This window comes from Eriocheir sinensis, chromosome 58, assembly GCF_024679095.1.
Source record: "Eriocheir sinensis breed Jianghai 21 chromosome 58, ASM2467909v1, whole genome shotgun sequence".
Lineage (NCBI taxonomy): Eukaryota > Metazoa > Arthropoda > Malacostraca > Decapoda > Varunidae > Eriocheir > Eriocheir sinensis.
Window position 1 is genome coordinate 7,254,835 of NC_066566.1, and position 19,973 is coordinate 7,274,807.

General features: G+C 44.4%; 1 protein-coding gene across 2 annotated transcripts in view; it reads right to left on the reverse strand.

Annotated features, from left to right (window-relative positions):
* The window catches only part of LOC126985107 (hemicentin-1-like), a 295,072-nt gene that overhangs the window by 22,468 nt on the left and 252,631 nt on the right, over positions 1 to 19,973 (reverse strand). For both annotated transcript variants that reach the window (XM_050839570.1, XM_050839572.1), the window contains exon 18: positions 1,847 to 1,925. The gene's annotated coding sequence lies outside the window, so the exon portion shown is untranslated. The remainder of the gene's footprint in view (positions 1 to 1,846; positions 1,926 to 19,973) is intronic.

Below are 19,973 nucleotides of genomic sequence, written 5' to 3' on the forward strand. Positions count from 1 at the left end.
GCGCCCTATATACACCGAGGGGGGGGGAGGGGGGGGGGAGGGGGAGGGTGATTTTACAGGTGTCAAAATTACCTGCTGAATGTCCAGTAGGAGTCACAGACGCAGTGAAAAACAAAAAATAATATCCTTGAATTGTTACTCTTTGCTTTTTTGTGTGTGGGAATTGAAATGGGTAAGTTTTTTTTTGTTGGGGGGGGGTTAGGGGATACGGGGACAGGTGTTAAAATTACCTGCTGAATGTCTAATTGAAACCACAGACGCAGTGAAAAATATCCATAATTTGCTACTTTTTTTTTTACTTTGCTCTCTTTTTTTTTTAATTGTGCGGTGGGAGAGAAAAATGGGTAAGGTCAGGGCTTAGAAAATAGGGACGAGTTCAGGGTTTGATATTAGAGAAAGTGAGGTGGAGGCGTGGGATTTTAAAAGGGGAGGTGAAGGGAGTAATAAGGGTGAGGGGTCAGAGGGAGGGAGGGAGGCAGAGAAGGAGGGGGAGGAGGGATAAGCATCATAAGTGATATATGGAAGTGTGAGATGGGACAGTCATGGGCCGAGAGTGGCTGGAATGATAAACAGAATACTAGGACTGATAATTGCGGGAGTTTATCACACTTCAGGGAAAACAGGAAGCATAATAATGGCAGGGAGTGGTAAGGATAATGTGTTGGAGATAATCCGTGTTGGGGAGTTAAACTAGAGAGACAGTGAATGGCTGCGGAAGGCAAAGAAATGAGAGGCGAAGGGTAGAAGGAGGCAGTGAGGGAAAGTGGGATAATGATATGAAGGAGAGGCGGGAAAAGTAGAGAAGGTTAGAGGAAGAAAGAAAACTTGGCATTGAGGAAAAGTGGTAAATAACAGGTGGGTGAGATGGGAAGAGTAGAGACGGTAAGCGGGATAGAGAAAACTTAGCACTGGAGGAAAGGAAAAAATAATGGAAGGGTGAGATGGGAAGATTAGAAAAGGTAATGTGAACTGAGAAAAGTCAGCATTGAAGAATAGGAGAAAATAATAGGAAAGTGAGATGAAAGGATAGAACAGGTAATAGGAGTAGAGAAAAATCAGAATTAAGGGAAAGTGGAGAGATAATTCAAGGGTGAGATGGGAAGAGTAGAAAAAAGTGAAAGAAATAGAGAAAACTAAGCATTGAGGGGAAGGAGAAAATAACAGGAAGGTAAGATGGGAAGATTAGAGAACGTAATGGGAATAGAAAACTTAGCATTGAGGAAAGGAGAAAATAACAAAAAAGTAAGAAAGGAAGATTAGAGAACGTAATTGGAAGATAAAACTAAGCATTGAGGGAAAGGAGAAAATAACAGGAAGGCAAGATGGGGAGAGTAGAGAACGTAATGGGAATAGAAAACTAAGCATTGAGGAAAGGAGAAAATAACAGGAAGGCAAGATGGGAAGATTAGAGAACGTAATGGGAAGAGAAAACTAAGCATTGAAGGAAAGGAGAAAATAACAGGAAAGCAAGATGGGAAGATTAGAGAACGTAATTGGAAGATAAAACTAAGCATTGAGGGAAAGGAGAAAATAACAGGAAGGCAAGATGGGGATAGTAGAGAAGTTAATAGGAATAGAAAACTTAGCATTGAGGGAAAGTGGAAAACAATAGAAGGATGAGATGGAAGAGTAGGGAAGGTAACCGTAGTAGAAAACTTAGCATTGAGGGAAAGTGGAAAACAATAGAAGGATGAGATGGAACAGTAGGGAAGGTAACCGTAGTAGAAAAAAATTGAAGCTTCCCGTCATTAGCCTCACAGTCTCCCGTCATTAACCTCACACAGTCCCTTCTTTACGCCACCGAGCAAACCCTTACGGACGCTCCCCAAGGTAACCAGAATCCTACCTGGCTGTCGTGCGTCTTACGGCCCCCATGAAGCCGGCCATCACGCGACACTCGGCGGCTCCCCCTCGAGGTCCTTCCCCTGGTGGTTGAAAGGAGTCGTTCAGTAGCAGTTCGTTGACTCCAGAAGGAAGCGAGTGAGTACAGGACAAAAATAAAATGTTAACGAATGAAAAAAATAAAGAACAACGTATTGGATAAATAAATGTTGGTAAATAAATGATTATAGATAAATAAGTATCTGTCTAAACACACACACACACACACACACACACACACACACACACACACACACACACACACACACTCACATAATATATATCATGTGAATGACTTGATAAATATTTAATTGCATTAGAATTAATTCGAAAATAATTCAAGGTAAATAACCGACGATGTTAACTTAAAGGTAATAAATAAGAAGAATTATATAATAAGCAAATCGTACAATAAGAAAAGTTTAGCGATGACAATAAGATCACACTGTTCGAAACGCAGGACAGTAAACACACACACACACACACACACACACACACACACACACACACACACACACACACACACACACACACACCAACCTTCCCCACCTCCCCCATTACTCATCACATTAACCTCATTGTATTTTGTGTATTTTCTGACTTATGGCTGCCAACGAATGAATAAACAATTTATTATTATCATAAAGCCAATGGTAACGAGGCGAGTAAACAAACAAATGTATGAACAGAGCAAACACGTAGGAACAAATAAGTGTTGGAAATAATTATATGAACACGAATAAAACAACCAACACGCTGAAAAAAAAAAAAAAAAAAACCTCGAACTTTCCTTTTCTTCCATTGTTAATCTACGTATCATAATATTTTCTATCACTCTTTGCTTTCTTTCACACCTCGTCCTTTACCGGCTCCCTATTTTTCTTATTATTCATTTCCTTTTCACTTTTTTTTTCCGGTATCTCTTTTTATCAATTTCCTTTTCAGATTTTCTCTCCCTTTTTAGATTCAATTATTATCTTCTTTTTACGCAGTCTTTACTCTCTCTCTCTCTCTCTCTCTCTCTCTCTCTCTCTCTCTCTCTCTCTCTCTCTCTCTCTCTCTCTTACTCTTTTTCCCTGTTTCTTTATTTTCTTTCTTTTTCTTTCTTTCACTCTTTTATTCCTTCTTTTTCTTTCTTTCTTTCTTATTCTTTCTTTCTCTCTATTTCTACTTTACTTTCTCCTTTCTCTTTTCCATTTCTTGCAACTCTATATTTCTTTTTTTTTCCTTCCCTTCCTCTCCGCTTCCCCCTAATGGCTGACGCGGAGGCCTGGCAAGCAAGTCTATTGGGACTGGGCGATATTAAGAGTTCCAGTTTTTCCCTCTATTTCACTTCCCGCTCCCTCCCTCCCTCCTTATTTACTTTCCTTTCTTATTATTTAGCCCATGAAGGAAACCCTGGTCCTGCGCTGAATATAAATTAGAAAAAATGGGAACACTAGATGCTACTCCCCATAAAGAAAACGAGGAGGAGGAGAAGGAGGAGGAGGAGGAGGAGGAGGAGGAGGAGGAGGAAAAGGAGGAGGAGGAAGAGATGGCGGTTTCAGGAAGGGAGGCGGTTAGAATGGGTTAAAGCTTCCCCTTCCTCCCCTCCTCTCCCCCCCCCTCCACACACACACACACAGAGAGAGAGAGAGAGAGAGAGAGAGAGAGAGAGAGAGAGAGAGAGAGAGAGAGAGAGAGAGAGAGAGAGAGAGAGAGAGAGAGAGAGAGAGAGAGAGAGAGAGAGAAGGGGGGAGGGGCATCAATTTAACGATTATACAGCATTATATGTAAACATGTATAAAGCCTCGGTCACACATTCACGTATCAAGCCCACGTATGCTCACGTATGTGATTTTTGGCCCATACGTGGCCATACGCGGGGTTTGTTGCCGCGATCAACTGGATACGTGTCAGGGGCGCCAATGTACGTAAAGCTTGCACGGTCAACATAGGGACGCCATAACGTAAGTACGAGGTAATGCGTATTAAGCCTACGCACTGCGCAAGCATGACGTGACGCTTACCCGAATTGCCACGACAAGAGGCCACACCCCCACAAGTAGAGCGTGGCAGAGCACGTAACACTCACGTACGTGTTTACGACCCTGCGTCATCCTCACGTTATCCCCACGTACGTCGGTGGGTAAACGTGAGAGGTACGTACATAAGGGCCGTGCTGCACACCTGTGATTGCAGTTCCCGTCAACATCTACCTGCAGCAAGAAGTACTCCCCTTCCTGCTTAATCAACATGGAGAACATTGAAGACATCCTTGCCCTTATAACACCAGCAAACAGCCATAACACATAATTAATGGAGGCCATCCTGGAGTATGTGCACGCCATGGCACTGGTGTTAGTTGTGAAGGTCCACCTTGCAAGTGAAAAAACAGAAAAAAGAGGAGGCCGAGGAGGGTTTGGGCTTGGCCGTACCTGCAAAGAAGAGTGGAGCTAGGCCACTATGACAACCTGGTGGAGGAGTTGGCAACCGAAAGTCCAAACTGTACAGGAATTTTACCCGGATTGACAAGGACCTCTTCAGTGAAATGGCTGAACTTGTCACACCCCACATTCAGAAGCAACGCACATTCTGAAGAGAATCCCTTGAGCCAGGCCTGCGTGTGGCTATCACCCAACGTTTCCTCGCCACGGGTGACTCATACAAGAGTCTGCAATACTCATTCCGAGTAGCCCGCAACACCATTAGTTACATTGTACAAAAGACCTGCAGGGCCATTGTTGCTGTCTACGGAGATGAGGAACTGCAGGTGCCACAAACACCAGAGGCTTGGAAGCAGGTTGCCCGCGGGTTGTTGGAGGTTTGGGTGACCCTGAAGCTAAAGAAGCCCCCTTCCGTGATCTCTTGGTGGTGTCCTTAGGCATAGTTGAAAGCAGTGGCGACAAGGTCTACTGACGAGGGCGCTGGCGGGGGTGAGAGGCGGTGGTGGTGGCTGCGAGATATATGCTGTTGCTAGTCCGAGAGAGGAACTGAAGCCGCAAACCGGCCGCACAGCGTATACACACCATGCACAACGTTGCAACGTCGTCGTGGGTACCTGAGGAGCGGCGCTGGTGCCACGGATGTCCCTGCACCGCGTGAGGACCCACGCATTGCGTTGCGGGAACAGGGGAGCAGCGTGGGACCACGTGTAAGCGCCCCGCAAGCACGCCGTATGAGCCACGTTGTACGCGTGGGGCCACGTAAAATGGCGGTTGACGTGAGCAGCCACGTATCTTTTGAACATGTCAAAAGATGCGTGGCTCCCCACGCACGCTCGGGTGGTGCGTAGCGACCCCCCGTCTCCGCCCCGTTTGGCCACGTACGTAAATACGCATTACGGGACATTTACGTAGTGCTTACGTAAGCGGTTGACGACTACCAATTTCTGTTCGTGCGTGGGCGTACGTGGCTTAATACGTGAATGTGTGACCGAGGCATAAGAATGTAAGCGACTTAATTGTTATTCATTTGTCTCCTACGGTTTCTGTCTTTCTCTCTGCACCTTTATATCTAGTTTCCTTTCTGACCTATCTATCTCTGCTGTGGTAAACGGTAACTGTTCTTCCCCTAAACCTATCAACAGTGGTGTCCCGCAGGGCTCTGTCCTATCTCCTACTCTCTTTCTGTTGTTCATTGATGATCTTCTTTACAAAATGAACTGTTCTATGCATTCTTACGCCTACGACTCTACTCTGCATTACTCAACTTCTTTTGATAGAAGACCCATCCAACAGGAACTATACGATTCCAGGCTGGAGGCAGCAGAACGCCTAACCTCAGACATTACTATCATTTCCGATTAGGACAAGAAGAACCTGGTGTCCTTCAACGCCTCAAAAACTCAATTTCTCCACCATCCACTCGACACAATCTTCCAAACACCTATCCCCTATTCTTCGATAACACTCAACTGTCTTTTTTTTTTGCAGCAAAAAAAAAAAAAAAAAAAAAAACGGAAACAATAATGAAAAAAAGCCAGCTACTCACTGCTCCTATAAAAAAAAGCGGTCAGAGGAGTGGCTGAAAGATAGGCCAATTTCGGGAGGAGAGGTGTCCTGATACTCTCCTCTTGAAAGAGTTGATGTCGTAGGCAGGAGGAAATAAAGATGAAGGAAGATTGTTCCAGAGTTTACCAGCGTGAGGGATGAAAGAGTGAAGATGCTGGCTGACTCGTGCGTAAGGAATATGGACAGTAAAGGCCGCGGGAGGGGAGGAGGCATGCAGTTAGCAAGTTCAGAAGAGCAGTCAGCGTGAAAATATCGATAGAAGATAGTAAGAGAGGCAACATGGCGGCGGAATAGGCGCACCTAACATCACCAAATGTTTGGTACAAACTTGGCGGAGGGACTATTTTTGTGCCTCGAGCGACGGTAGTGGGCTAAAGAGTAGCCTATCCGGACTCTTTGTTTTTATTTATAAGTGATCCACGAGACATCCTGAAGTTAAATCAAAGTACGTTTTTATCTGTGTATTCATTCATACACACACTGGTAATATTTCTTTGGTGTTTGATTCACTTAATTGAGTGAAATTCTATTTTGATAAAGTCACAAATTCGTGTCACTAGTAAAATTGAAAGTAGTACCTAATGTAAGTTATGCCTCCATGACATATACACAAATAGATAATTATGAAAGCTCACGAAATCACAATAAGTGACATCACCTGCTTTGCGCAGTAAACATGTTTATTTAAGGTATCTGATACCCGCAAAATGGCGTGCGCTGCTGCCTCGGGCCACAGTTGTATAAAATATGAGCGTTTTTTTTCATATTATTGTTTTGTTGTTTATTCAATGTTCTGTTCAAGAAAAAGAATACTCATAATTTTAGTTAGTTTTTGGTTATAAGGATTCTTTACGAAATACAATTATAACATTACCGCCTATAAGTTAGGAAACGTACTGAATCCTGGATCGGCTATGGCGATGTAAGGTGCGCCTATATGAAGTAGCAGACTATTAGTAAGAGGAGGGGAATTGATGAGACGAAGAGACCCTCCCTACAGGAATTACAAGACTCTAGGCTGAACGCTACAAAACGTATAACCTCAGACCTTTCTGTTTCTGAATGGGAACTTGGTGTCCTTTAATTAATGCCTCAAAAACTAAATTTCTCCACCTGTCACTCGACATAATCTTCCAAACATCTCTTCCTTATTCCTCGATAACACTCAGATGTCACCTTCTTCTATAGTAAACATTCTCGGTCTATTCTTAGTTTAAAATCTCAACTGGAAAACACATATATCCTTTTGCAAAATCAGCTTCCTCGAGGTTAGGCGTTCTGCATCGTCTCCACCAGCCCTTTTCCCCCTCACAGATTCTTTCCATATGCAGGGGCCTTGTCTGCCCTCGTATGGAGTATGCATCTCATGTGTGTGAGGGGCTCTACCTACAACTTTGCTTGACAGAGTGGAATCAGAGGCTCTTCGTCTCATCAACTCCCCTCCTCTTACTGACAGTCTTATATTTCAAATTCAGCCGCAGTGTTGCATTTCTGTCTTCCATCGATAGTTTCATGTTGACTGCTCTTCTGAACTTGTAAACTGCATCCTTGCCCCCCTCCCGCGGCTCCACTGTACACGACTTTCTACTCTTGCTCATCCTTATTCTATTAAAAATCCTTAATGTAAGAGGTGACCAGCATCTTCATTCTTTCATCCCTGCTGGTCAGCTCTACAACAGTCTTCCTCCCTCTGTATTTTCTCCTGCCTGCGACGTGAACTCTTTCAAGGGGAGAGCATCAGGGTGCCTCTCCTTCCGAAATTGACGTCTCTTTTGGCCTCTCATTCTTTTTCTTTTACCGGAGCAAATTCTTTGCTGGCTTCTTTGTTGAATTTTTCTTGAGCAGCCTCTTTTGTCTAAAAAAAAGGGGCGTGCCGCCACCAGGGCGTCGTCAGCACCACAAGAGGGGAGTCACCTCCATGGAGGAGGAAGGGGGGAGGGGGATTTCGCCTCTTAATAAGACTGTCTTGGCCTCTTGTGGGCCGCCTCCTTCCCTGCGAGATAAGGCCACCGAAGGGGCGACATGATGGAGGAGGCAGAGGCGGAATCCTGGCAGATATTTAATTAAATTCGCGCGGGACTTATTAGCGCAGATGGTATTGGCAAAGGGCTGGCTCGGCGGGGCTGGGCTGGGCTATAGAGCCACGCCGCCCACCTCTGGCCCGTGCCTGCCCGTCCCCGACCCCCACCCGATCAGACTGCCCCTTCCCCCCAGTCCCTACGCCCTGCCTGCCAGTTCGCCCATCCAGTCCCCTTTTCCGCCCCCCTCCACCCTGCCAGTCAACATCTCCCTGCCGCCCCTACCCCCGCCTTGACAGTCTGCCAATGCACCCAGCCCCTACCCCCTCCCCTTCCTTCCTTCCTTCCTTCCTGCCCGCTCTGCCGCCTCGCTTCGGAATGTGCAATCTAATTTTAAATCTAGGTGTCTCTCTTTTATTTCCTGCAGCCCTGGAGAGGTTACAGTTTTCATACAGAAGGGGAAAGGAAAAGAAAAAAAAGAAATAGGGCACGCGCACACACGCAAACGAAGTGATTGGATATGGCTCCATTTTCTTTAATATCGGTTTCCTATTTTTTTTCATTTGCTTCCGGAAGGGGATAAGTTCGCTAATACTTCCGAATTTGATTACGGATAATATTTTAATAATGTAGACTTGCTGGTGGTGGTGGTGGTGGCGGCGGGGTTGGTGGAGGTGGTGGTGGTGGTGGTGGTGGCGGCGGGGTTGGTGGAGGTGGTGGTGGTGGTGGAGATGGTGGTGGCGGGGTTGGTGGAGGTGGTGGGGATAGGGTCGAATTGTTTTTGTTATTGTTTTTGGTAGAGTTGGGAGTGCTGCTGTTGCTGTTGGTAGTGCTGTTGGTGTTGGTAGTGCTGTTGGTGTTGGTAGTGCTGTTGGTGTTGGTAGTGCTGTTGGTGTTGGTAGTGCTGTTGGTGTTGGTAGTGCTGTTGGTGTTGGTAGTGCTGTTGGTGTTGGTAGTGCTGTTGCTGTTGGTAGTGCTGTTGCTGTTGGTAGTGCTGTTGGTGTCGTTAGTGTTTATTTATTTATCTATTTTTTATTTTTTTTATTTTTTACGTGCCAGCCTATAGCGCCGGTAGGCTTTCTTGAGGGGTCTGGATGGTAGTCGGCCCCAGCCCTTCATGGCGCAGGCAAGTGTTTTTTTTTATAGTGGCGCCACCTTTCCTTGGCTCATGCTGCCCCCCAGAGCTCATTCTTGATTCAATTGGACGGTTTCTTCTAGAGTCCGGGTTGGTGGATGGTCTTCAGGACAGCATGTGGGTAGTCTTAAGCCACTCGGCGGTGACTGAAAAAGCCCAGGTGGTGGCAGAGGATTCGAACCCGCGTCGTCCATCACGCGGTGAATACAGGGCCCGCACACTAACCACTCAGCCACAGCCTACCCTGATTCTTGTTGTTGGTGATGGTGGTGGTGGTGGTGGTGGTTTTTGTGGTAGCTGTGGTGGGGTCCCTCAGTATTGCATTGTGGGCGAGAGAAATTAAATAAAAAAAAATTAAACCTCCCACTTCCCTTTAGTATTATTTAAGCGCTCGTTAAACCACAGCTTAATTAAGGCTTTTACTTTTTTCATTTCTTCTTTCTATCAGTTACTTTAGTGTGTGTGTGTGTGTGTGTGTGTGTGTGTGTGTGTGTGTGTGTGTGTGTGTGTGTGTGCGTGTTTCTTATTATCTTTTCTTATGTTTTCACCCCTCTCATATTTTTCTTCCTTTCTTTCTTTTATTCTCCTAAACCCCTTTATTTTTCTTCGAGGCGAACAAACAGACATACACAGACACACAGACACACACAGAAACAGACACACAAACAGACGCAGAGAAAGAGCATGACGGTTAAGCGCACAGTGACTCTCCATTTAGCTGTTTATAATTCTAAGCAAGTTACTCCTGAAAGAGCCGCGCCGCTCTCTTTTAGTCTTCATATAAAAGAACTTAAATCTAGGGAGGAAGGAAACGGGGGCTGGGAGATAAGGCAGAGAGGGGAGGGAAGGGAGGGGGAGGAGAGACCGTGATAGGAAGGAAGGAATAGAAAGGGAGAGGTAGGAAGTCAGAAATAGGAATGAAGGGAGGAGGAAAGAGGAGCGGGACTAGGGAAGGAAGGAAGGAAGGGAAAGGGAGAAGTAAGAAGCCAGAAATGGGAGGGAAAGGAGAAGGAAAGAGGAACCGACCGAGGGAAGAAGAATGGGATAAGGAGAGGAAAAAGGAACCAAGCTACGAGAAAAAGGAGGGAAAGAGAGAGGTAAGAAGGAAGAAATAAGAGGGAACAGAAGACGAAGGAGGAACCGAGCTGGGAAGGAAGGGAGGGAAAGGGAGAGGAGATAATTCAGAAATGAGATTGAGAAAATGGAAAGAGGCGAAGCTAAACGAAGAGAAAAGAAGAAAAAAGGAGTGAATAAGTATGAGGAAGGAACTGGAGAGAGAGATTTTAGTGAAAGGTAGATAGACAGATATAGACAGATACAGATAGAGATGGAGAGGTAAAGGAAAAAAACCTAAAAAAACAGAAACAAATGAAAATCAGCACGAGGGTAGGAAAGAAAGAATGAAAGGAAGGATAAAAAATGGCTGGAGGGGAAGGCGTGGAAGATAATGGAAAGAGTAGGAGGGCTAGGAGGAAGATGAGGAGGAGGAGGAGGAGGAGGAAGAGGAGGAGGAGGAGGAGGAGGAGGAGGCGGACCTAGTTGGGAAACCTTAGTCATCCAATTACGGCTTTTGGGAGGTTAGGGAGAGGCTGTGGGGAGGAAAAATGGAGGAGGAGGAGGAGAAGGAGGAGGAGGAGGAGGCGTGAGGATGTGAGATACGGAGTCAAGGTAAAAGTTAGATTAATATAATTGTTGAGAGAGAGAGAGAGAGAGAGAGAGAGAGAGAGAGAGAGAGAGAGAGAGAGAGAGAGAGAGAGAGAGAGAGAGAGAGAGAGAGAGAGAGAGAGAGAGAGAGAGAGAGAGAGAGAGAGAGAGAGAGAGAGAGAGAGAGAGAGATTACCACTTTAGTATCTTGGACATTTAATTTACGTGGTAGCAGCAACAAACCTCTTAGACTCACCTGCCCAATAACCTCACCTGGGAAGAAGGAATGAAGAAAGAATGAAAGAAAAAAAGAAAAAGAATGAAAGAGAAAGACAGACGGACAGATAGAGGTGGAGAATGAAAGAAGAAAGAAAAAAAGAAAGATATAAAGAGAAAGAAACACAAAGAAGGAGGGACGGAAATGAATAAGGAAAGAAGGAAAGATGAAGAAAGAAAAAAAGGAAGGAAAGAGGTAAAGAAAGAAGGAAATAAAGGAAAGAAGAAAGAAAGGAATAAAGGAAGCAGGAAAGAAAAAAAAGACAAATATAGAAACAAAGTAGGAAAGGATGAAAGACAGAAAGGCAAAGAAAAAAGAAAGAAAGAAGAAAGAAATAGAAGAAAGAAATAGAGAGTAAGCAAGCAAGAAAAAAAGAAAGAGAAATAAGAGAAAGAAAAAAGGAAGGAGAGAAAGAAACTATGAAAGAAAGAAAGAATGAGAGAAAGGAGAAAAGAAAAAAAATATATAACTGAATAAATAAATCAATAAACAAATAGAAAAAGAAAAAAGAAAGAATGAATAAAAGAAAGAGCGAAACAAAGGAAAGAAGGAAGGAAGGAAAGAAGGAAAGAAGAAACAGAATCCAGGAAAAAAAAGGCAAGGAGGAAGGGAAGCCATGAGAAAAGTAAAGAAAAAAAGAATGGAAAAGAAATGTGAAGGAGAGAAACAATGGAAAAGAAAAGACAGGGAAGGTAAAAGGGAGAATAAGAGGTAACAAAGAAGGAAAGGAAGAAAAGCAAAGAATGGGTGAAAGATTAAAAACAATGATCAGTCAAACAAAGGAAACGGGAGGATGGAAGCGAGTAAAGAAAAGATAAAAGGAAGTTAATGAAGAATTAAGAAAAAAAGGAAAAGAGGCAAGGGAATGAAAATCAAACAGGGATTATATGGAAAAAGACACGAATGAGTTTTTGAATAAATAAACGAACGAATGCAGGAAGGAAGGAGGAGAAAAAAGAATGGAAATAGGTAAAATAGGAATGAAAGATTTAACCTGGTAGCAGCGACGGGCCAAGTTTGTGGCTTTACCGTGTACCAGCGACGGGCCAGATTTTTGCCATGATGTAAACCCCCAAAAATAGATGATGCATAAATTGATCACAAATACGTTGATATATATTATGAAATGATTTGCGTGAGTGAGGATTTTTTCCCATTATTCTCGCTTAGAGGGAAGGGCCTTTAAGAAACATGATCCCCGCAGCTACCGGGTTAATGAAAAAATAAGGGAAAAAATATAAGGAAGAACTAATAATGGAAGGCACAGGGAAGGAAGGGAAAAAGGGAAGGAGGAAAGAGGAGAAGTAAGGGAAAGGAAGGGATGGAGGTGGATGAAATGATAAAAGAAAGAATGAATGAATGGAGAGATAAAGTTAAGAGAAAAGACGAGAAGGAAGGATAAAAGAAGTAACCTCATTATTGCAACACACACACACACACACACACACACACACACACACACACACACACACACACACACACACACACACACACACGGATCTTCGTAGCGCAGTGGTTAGCTCGCTCACCTCACAATCGAGAAGACCCAGGTTCGATTCGCGGGCGGAGTGGAGACGGATTGGCAGTCTCCTTTAATCTGAGTCACCTGTCCACCCAGCAGCGAATGGGTACCGGGTGTCGATCGGGGGTTGCGTTTAAGCCTCCCGGGTGTGTGTGGGTGTGATGTGGGGTTCAGCCGTCCCCAAAGATCCCGCACCAGACCTCCAAGCTTATTCGGGGATGGTACTGGCTGGCGATCGCGAGTCCAGCGTGTGATCAGGCCATGGCGAATGACACACACACACACACACACACACACACACACACACACACACACACACACACGCACCACAATACATTTCCAAAGTTGTGAAATGAAAGGGATGAGGGTAGAGGAAAGAGGAGGGAGGGGAGGGGAGGGGAGGGGGGAGAGAGAGAGAGAGAGAGAGAGAGAGAGAGAGAGAGAGAGAGAGAGAGAGAGAGAGAGAGAGAGAGAGAGAGAGAACGAGAACGAGAGAGAACGAGAAAGAAAAAGAAATCGAGACAGAGAACGAGAGAGACTGAGACCGAGAGAGAACGAGAGAGAGAATGAGAACGAGAGAGAACGAGAACGAGAACGAGAGAGAACGAGAACGAGAACGAGAGAGAACGAGAACGAGAACGAGAGAGAGAGAGAACGAGAACGAGAGAACGAAAATGAGAGAATGAAATGAGAAAGAATGAGAACGAGAACGAGAGAATGAGAGAGAGAATGAGGGAGAGAGAGAATGAGAGAATGAAGATGAGGGGGAATGAGAATGAGAGAACGAAAACGAGAAAGAACGAGAACGAGAGAACGAGAACGAGAACGAGAGAACGAGAACGAGAGAGAACGAAAACGAGAGAACGAGAACGAGAGAGAACGAAAACGAGAGAGAACGAGAACGAGAGAGAACGAGAACGAGAGAGAGAACGAGAGAGAACGAGAACGAGAGAGAACGAGAGCGAGAGAGAACGAGAACGAGAGAGAACGAAAACGAGAGAGAACGAGAACGAGAGAGAACGAGAACAAGAACGAGAACGAGAGAGAGAACGAGAGAGAGAACGAGAGCGAGAGAGAGAGGTATACATGCGTGTTTGGCCTGTCGGTAAATCCAGCGATATTATATTATAATTTAGACATATTAGCGATGAATGAGTGAATTACATTAATTTGCCATTACACCTGTTGGGCGGTGATACGGCCTTTCCAATTAATAACAATATCGAGTTGAAAGCGGCCATTCTTGCACTAACCAATAATTTTCAATCGCATCCGTCGGTATTTGATTTGTTCTCGCTTCCCATTCCTGCAGCGAATAATGAAAAAAAAGAGGAAAATCGTGCTATTGCATCAAAATTCGCTGTGTTCTCTTTTAATTTGCGTTAGTGTATATCATTCATTCCAGGCTGCCGGGTCCTCTGCCTTTGATTCCGTGCACGCGTGAATACCCGATCATTTGTAACGAAGCAGCGCCGTCATGTTTACAGGAATTGATTATGTATACAAGAACGGAGCATATGTGTGCGAGGATGGGGGACAGTGATGGTAAGGAGGAGGAAAGGGGAAGATACTGCTCAGAGGGTGATGGGCGGAGCGGACGAACTGTGGCAAGAGGGAAGGATGGTTTCGCTTCCCATATCAACTAATTTTTAATAGCCACGAAGGAGATTAACTGAGGTCTAATGATTGTATTTTTTTAAGGCACAGAGGAATGGTTAATCTACTACCAGGGTCATAAAACTACCCCTGGAAAGGTACACTACTCCTACGAAAACCTTGTCAAATACATATGCTTGGCGCCGAAGTGTTGAAGAATATGGACAGTGATGCCGAGGTCGATATTCTCAAACTCTTCCGCCTCTCCTCTCAACTAATTTATAAAAGCCACAAAGGAGAGTAATGGAGGTCTAATGAGTGTTTCTATTTACGTTCATGGCATAGAGGAATGGTCAAACTACCACCTGGGTCATAAAACTACCCCTGGAAAGCACACAACTCTTACGACAGCCTTGTCAAAGTGTGTGTGCGTGTGTGTGTGTGTGTGTGGCATAGAGGAATGGTCAAACTACCACCTGGGTCATAAAACTACCCCTGGAAAGGCACACAACTCTTACGAAAGCCTTGTCAAATGTGTGTGTGTGTGTGTGTGTGTGTGTGTGTGTGTGTGTGTGTGTGTGTGTGTAATATGGTCATAGTGTCACACTCTTAAACATTACAACGCCCAGGCACCCACATATTTGACAAGGCTTTCTTAGGAGTGGTGGGCATTTCCAGGGGTAGTTTTATGACCCTGGTGGTAGTTCGGCCATTCTTCTACCACGAACCTAAAAAAAACCACCCACGAGAACCCAGCTGATCTTCTTTTCGGTCTTTGGAAATAATTGACGTGAGAAATGAAGGTGTCTCAGAATGCCGATGTGATGCCAAGATTCCTCGCCTAACACAAGCTCTTTCCCCTTACCCTCATACAGTAGTTTTCTAGAGGTGTGTTTTTCCTACCATCACCGCCCTCACAGCATCATCTTTACATCAGTCACCACTACCATCACCACCTCCACCACCACCACCACTACCATCATCATATTCTTTACCTCAGTCACCATCACCACCACAGCCACGGTTTTCATCATTACCATCATCATTTTTTTATCTCAATCACCACCAATGCCAACACCATGGCCTTTCAATCATCACTATCATCATCATAATCATCATCTTTGCCTCAATCTCCACCACCACCACAGCCTTCATCACCATCAACATCCCAATCATTAAGAGCACCATCACCACTCCGGTCTTCAATTATCACCATTATCATCATCTTTACCTCAACCACCGCCACAACTACCACAACGACCTTCATTATCACCATCATTATCTTCATCACCATCACTACCACGGCCTTCATCACCCCCATCATCATCATTTTCACCTCAACCACCATCACCACTACCACCGCCACCACTACCACAACGACCTTCATCATCACCATCATTATCTTCATCACCATCACTACCACGGCCTTCATCACCCCCATCATCATCATTTTCATCTCAACCACCATCACCACCACCACCGCCACGACGGGCTTCACCATCATCAGCATTATCCATCTCACAATCATTATCATCATCACCACCATCAACACTATCATTACCATTCACCATCATTTACCATCATCCAAGAGCTCTGAGAGAATAAAAAGTGTGTTCAAGGATCGATCTCCAGTGCTCGTTCTCGTTCTCTCTCTCGTTCTCGTTCTCGTTCTCTCTCTCGTTCTCCCTCGTTCTCTCTCTCGTTCTCGTTCTCGTTCTCTCTCTCGTTCTCGTTCTCGTTCTCGTTCTCTCTCTCGTTCTCGTTCTCGTTTTCGTTCTCTCTCTCTTGTCTTAACTAAACAAACGAAAGCACAAAAAATGGACTTCAGGGGCGGATAAAAACTTCCTCGATTCCTCACTCTCAGCGCCGGACCTCAAACGGTTTAGAAAGACACCCACGGAACAAACAGGTGAACATCAATGACATCATCATCATCATCATTACCACCACCACCAACAACAACACAAACAGAAACACATTAGCAGCAACATCATTAGACAACCACCACCACTACCACCATGACCACCATCACTAACCGTAAAAACATCACCACCACCACCACCACCATCTCCACAAAAAACACCATCATCACCACCACCACCATCACCACCATCACCACCACCAGGAACACCACCACCACAATCACATTATCTTCGGGTGTAGGGGGGCGAGGGAAGCGGAGCAATGATAACTTGGTGTAGAAGGGGAGGAACCAGAGAGAGGGAGGGAGGGAGAAAGGAGAGGAGGGGAAAGAGCGGCTGCCAATACTACTAAGAGCCAGGCTGAGCACGCCTCTTCCTCGCTAACTGTTACTTTCACCCGCAGGCTCAGTGGTTGTTATTTTCACCCACGCTCTCAAAGGCCGACGGTTGTTTTCCCTCGCCCGAGATGGCTTTTCACATCATGAGCCGCCGGTATTTCGCCAGTTCAGTGAGCAAGTGAATTTGAACCGTCGGGTGGAAATGTCCTAATGGCCTTACTCTTTGTTGTCTTTCTCTCCTCTGTTCTCTCTCTCTCTCTCTCTCTCTCTCTCTCTCTCTCTCTCTCTCTCTCTCTCTCTCTCTCTCTCTCTCTCTCTCTCTCTCTGTTATTTCGCTTTGTTTTCGTCGTCCACGTTTCTCTTCCTTTAGTTGTTTTCGTTTTATTTCGTTATACCCATTTTTCTTTTCCTCATTTTCCTTTTCCACAATACTCCTCCTTTTTTCCCTTTTCCTTTGTCATGGTCATTTTCCTTTACTCATTTTCATTTTCCACAGTACTCCTCTTTTTACCTTTTCTTTTGTCATGGTCATTTTCCTTTCCTCATTTTCATTTTCCACAGCACTCCTTTTTTTTCCTTTTCCCTTGTCATTCCCATTTTCCTTTCCTCATTTTCATTTTCCACAGTACTCCTTTTCTCTTTCCCTTTGTCTTCGCTTACGATGTCGCCTCTTCGTCTCCCTTTTCCTCCCTCATACCCATTTTTCTTTCCCCATTTTAACTGTCCGCAGCACTCTTCCTCTCTTTCACTTTCTCTACACTTACAATATCGCCTTTTTTCTTTGTTTTCTCTCCTACAGAACATCCATCTATCTTTTCCCTTCTCCCTATCATTCCCTTCCCCTCCCTTCCCTCACCTACATTCCTTTCACAGCTCCAGCGTTTCCTCTCCTTTCCTTCGTTTTCTCTCCCACAGAACATCCATCTATCTTTACCCTTCTCCCTATCCTTCCCTTCCCCTCCCTTCCCTTACCTACACTCCTTTCACAGCTCCAGCCTTTCCTTCCTTCTCTTCGCTTCACCATACTCCCCTCTCCATTTCCCTCTTTCACTGATAATCCTCCTTTCTCCTAATACTTTCTGTCCATTCAATCTCTGAGAATCAACTCCCTTTCGACTTATTCTCCTCTACAACTTTCTTTTCCATTTTTTACGTGGTTTACCCATTCATACTTTCCTCATCGTTTCCCATTCTTTTCTTTCCTCTTTATCCACCTTCTCTCCTTTCCTCCTCCTCCTGCCTTCGTTGCCTCTCACGTGCACTCTTCTCACGCAAGTTATCCTCCCTTTTTCTCTCTCTCTACCAGCCTCTTCTTTCTACTGTGTTGCTTATCCTCCCTTCTTGCCCTTTTCTCATTCCCTTGCCACCCGCATTCTCTCTATTGGGCTCCTTTTCCTCCCTTGCTTGTCCCTTCCTTTCTCAATGCCACCCTCCTTTCCTTTGCTAAACTACACATCTTTCCCTTCATTGCTCCGGCTCCTCTTCCCTTCCCGGTATTAGTGCGCTCATCACGGGGCTGAGGGCGACGGCTCATCCTCCTGGTTTTGTGTTGCAAGGTGCGGGAGCCTTCCTAAGCTGGGCGAGGTAAGGCTCTTAATAAAGCTGACCTCTACGCGAAGGGAGGGAACTGATTATACTTTTCTATTAACGTGATGAACACCTGACCAAAGCTAAATAAACGCGGTGTATGTATGTTTGACTGCAGGGGAGCACTGAAAGAAATAACGAACCCTTTCACGCGTCCTGCATTAATGAGTTAGTATCGGGAAATGACTAAACTTTTTCTCCCACTTTGATAAACGCCTGACGAAAGTTAGATGAACACGGTGTATGAATATCTGAATGAAATAAAATAATGAGCCGTTTCACGCGTACTGCATTAATGAGTTATAATAGTATAGGGAACTGACTACTTTTTCTCCTACTTTGAACACCTGACCAAAGCTTGAACAGGTGTATGAATATCTGAATGAGGACTACTGAAATAAAATAATAATGAGCCGTTTCAAGCGTCCTGCATTAATGAGTTAGTATCGGGAACTGACTATACTTTTTCTGCTACCTTGATGAACACCTGACCAAAGCTAAATGGACACGGTGTATGAATATCTGAATGAGGAGTAATGAAAAAAAATAATAATGAGCCGTTTCACGCGTCTTGCATTAATGAGTTAGTATCGGGAACTGTCTATACTTTTTCTGCTACCTTGATGAACACCTGACCAAAGCTAAATGGACACGGTGTATGAATATCTGAATGAGGAGTACTTAAATAAATAATGAGCCGTTTCACGCGTCCTGCATTAATGAGTTAGTATCGGGAACTGACTATACTTTTTCTGCTACCTTGATGAACACCTGATTAAAAAATATATATATATATATATATCCAACGCTGTCGATAGAAATGCTACTAAACATACATTTACAAAAGCACACGCGACAGAGACAACAATACTGTAGTCGTGGTATTTTTTTTTCTAGGCTATTGGACTTCTAGTAGTTTGACCATCCTTCTGTATCGTGAACTTAACCCGATTTATCTCTTTTTCGGCCTTGGGAAGTAGCGTCGAAAAATACTGACCCTACCCTTTTCATTTTTTTTTTTTTTTTTTTCTACCTATAGTGCTATAGTGCTGGTGAGGGCCTGGATGGATTTCGACCCCTGTTTCGATCATGGCGCGCAGGCATGTTTTATAGTGGCGCCATCTTTCTCTTGGTTCATGCCCCCCCCTGAACTCTCTCTTATTTTGAACGGTTTTCTCTCTATTCAGGTTGATGGGTGGTCTTCAGGGACAGCATGTGGGTGATCTTAAGCCACTCGGCGGTGACTGAAAAATCCGAGGTGGTAGCGTGGGGATTCGAACCCGCGTCGTCCATCACGTGATGAATGTGGGCCCAGCACGCTACCACTCAGCCACCGCCTACCCAGATTGATGAGGTGGCATCGGGAAATGACTTTTTTTTCTTCTAACTTGATGAACATCTGGCTATGAAAGCTGTGTATATATATATATATATATATATATATATATATATATATATATATATATATATATATATATATATATATATATATATATATATATATATATAACTGACGTATGGAGTACTGAAAAATCAATAAACCCTTTCACGTGGTCAGTATGAACAGGTCAGCATCAGGAACTCTCAAAACTTTTTCGACTAACTTGATAAACGCCTGATCGAAGGTAAATGAACGCTATGTATATGTATGTCTGATTGACTTTAGGAGTACTGGAAACAAAGAGAATAAGCCCTTTTACGCGACCTGCATCTATGAGTTAGCATCTGATTGTATGTTCCGAACTGCTAAAAAAAATACTAACTGACAATCCCACACACTTAGACCGTACCTTACTAAATGAATACCGCTTGTGGCTATATACAGTACGTGGCTACCTGAGTTAATGCTTAGGTGGCTGACGATATAGATTACAGACTTACAGATTACTGACTGACTATCTCACTCCTTACCCTTCTTTCCTTTCCTATTAATTCACCTTTTGCCCTTCCCTTTTCCCTCCCTTTTTCGTAGTCTCTCAGCCATTCTTCTCACGCAAGTTATTCTCCCTCCTCTCCCTCCACCAGCCTCTTCTTTCTACTGAGCTCCTTATCCTCCCTTTT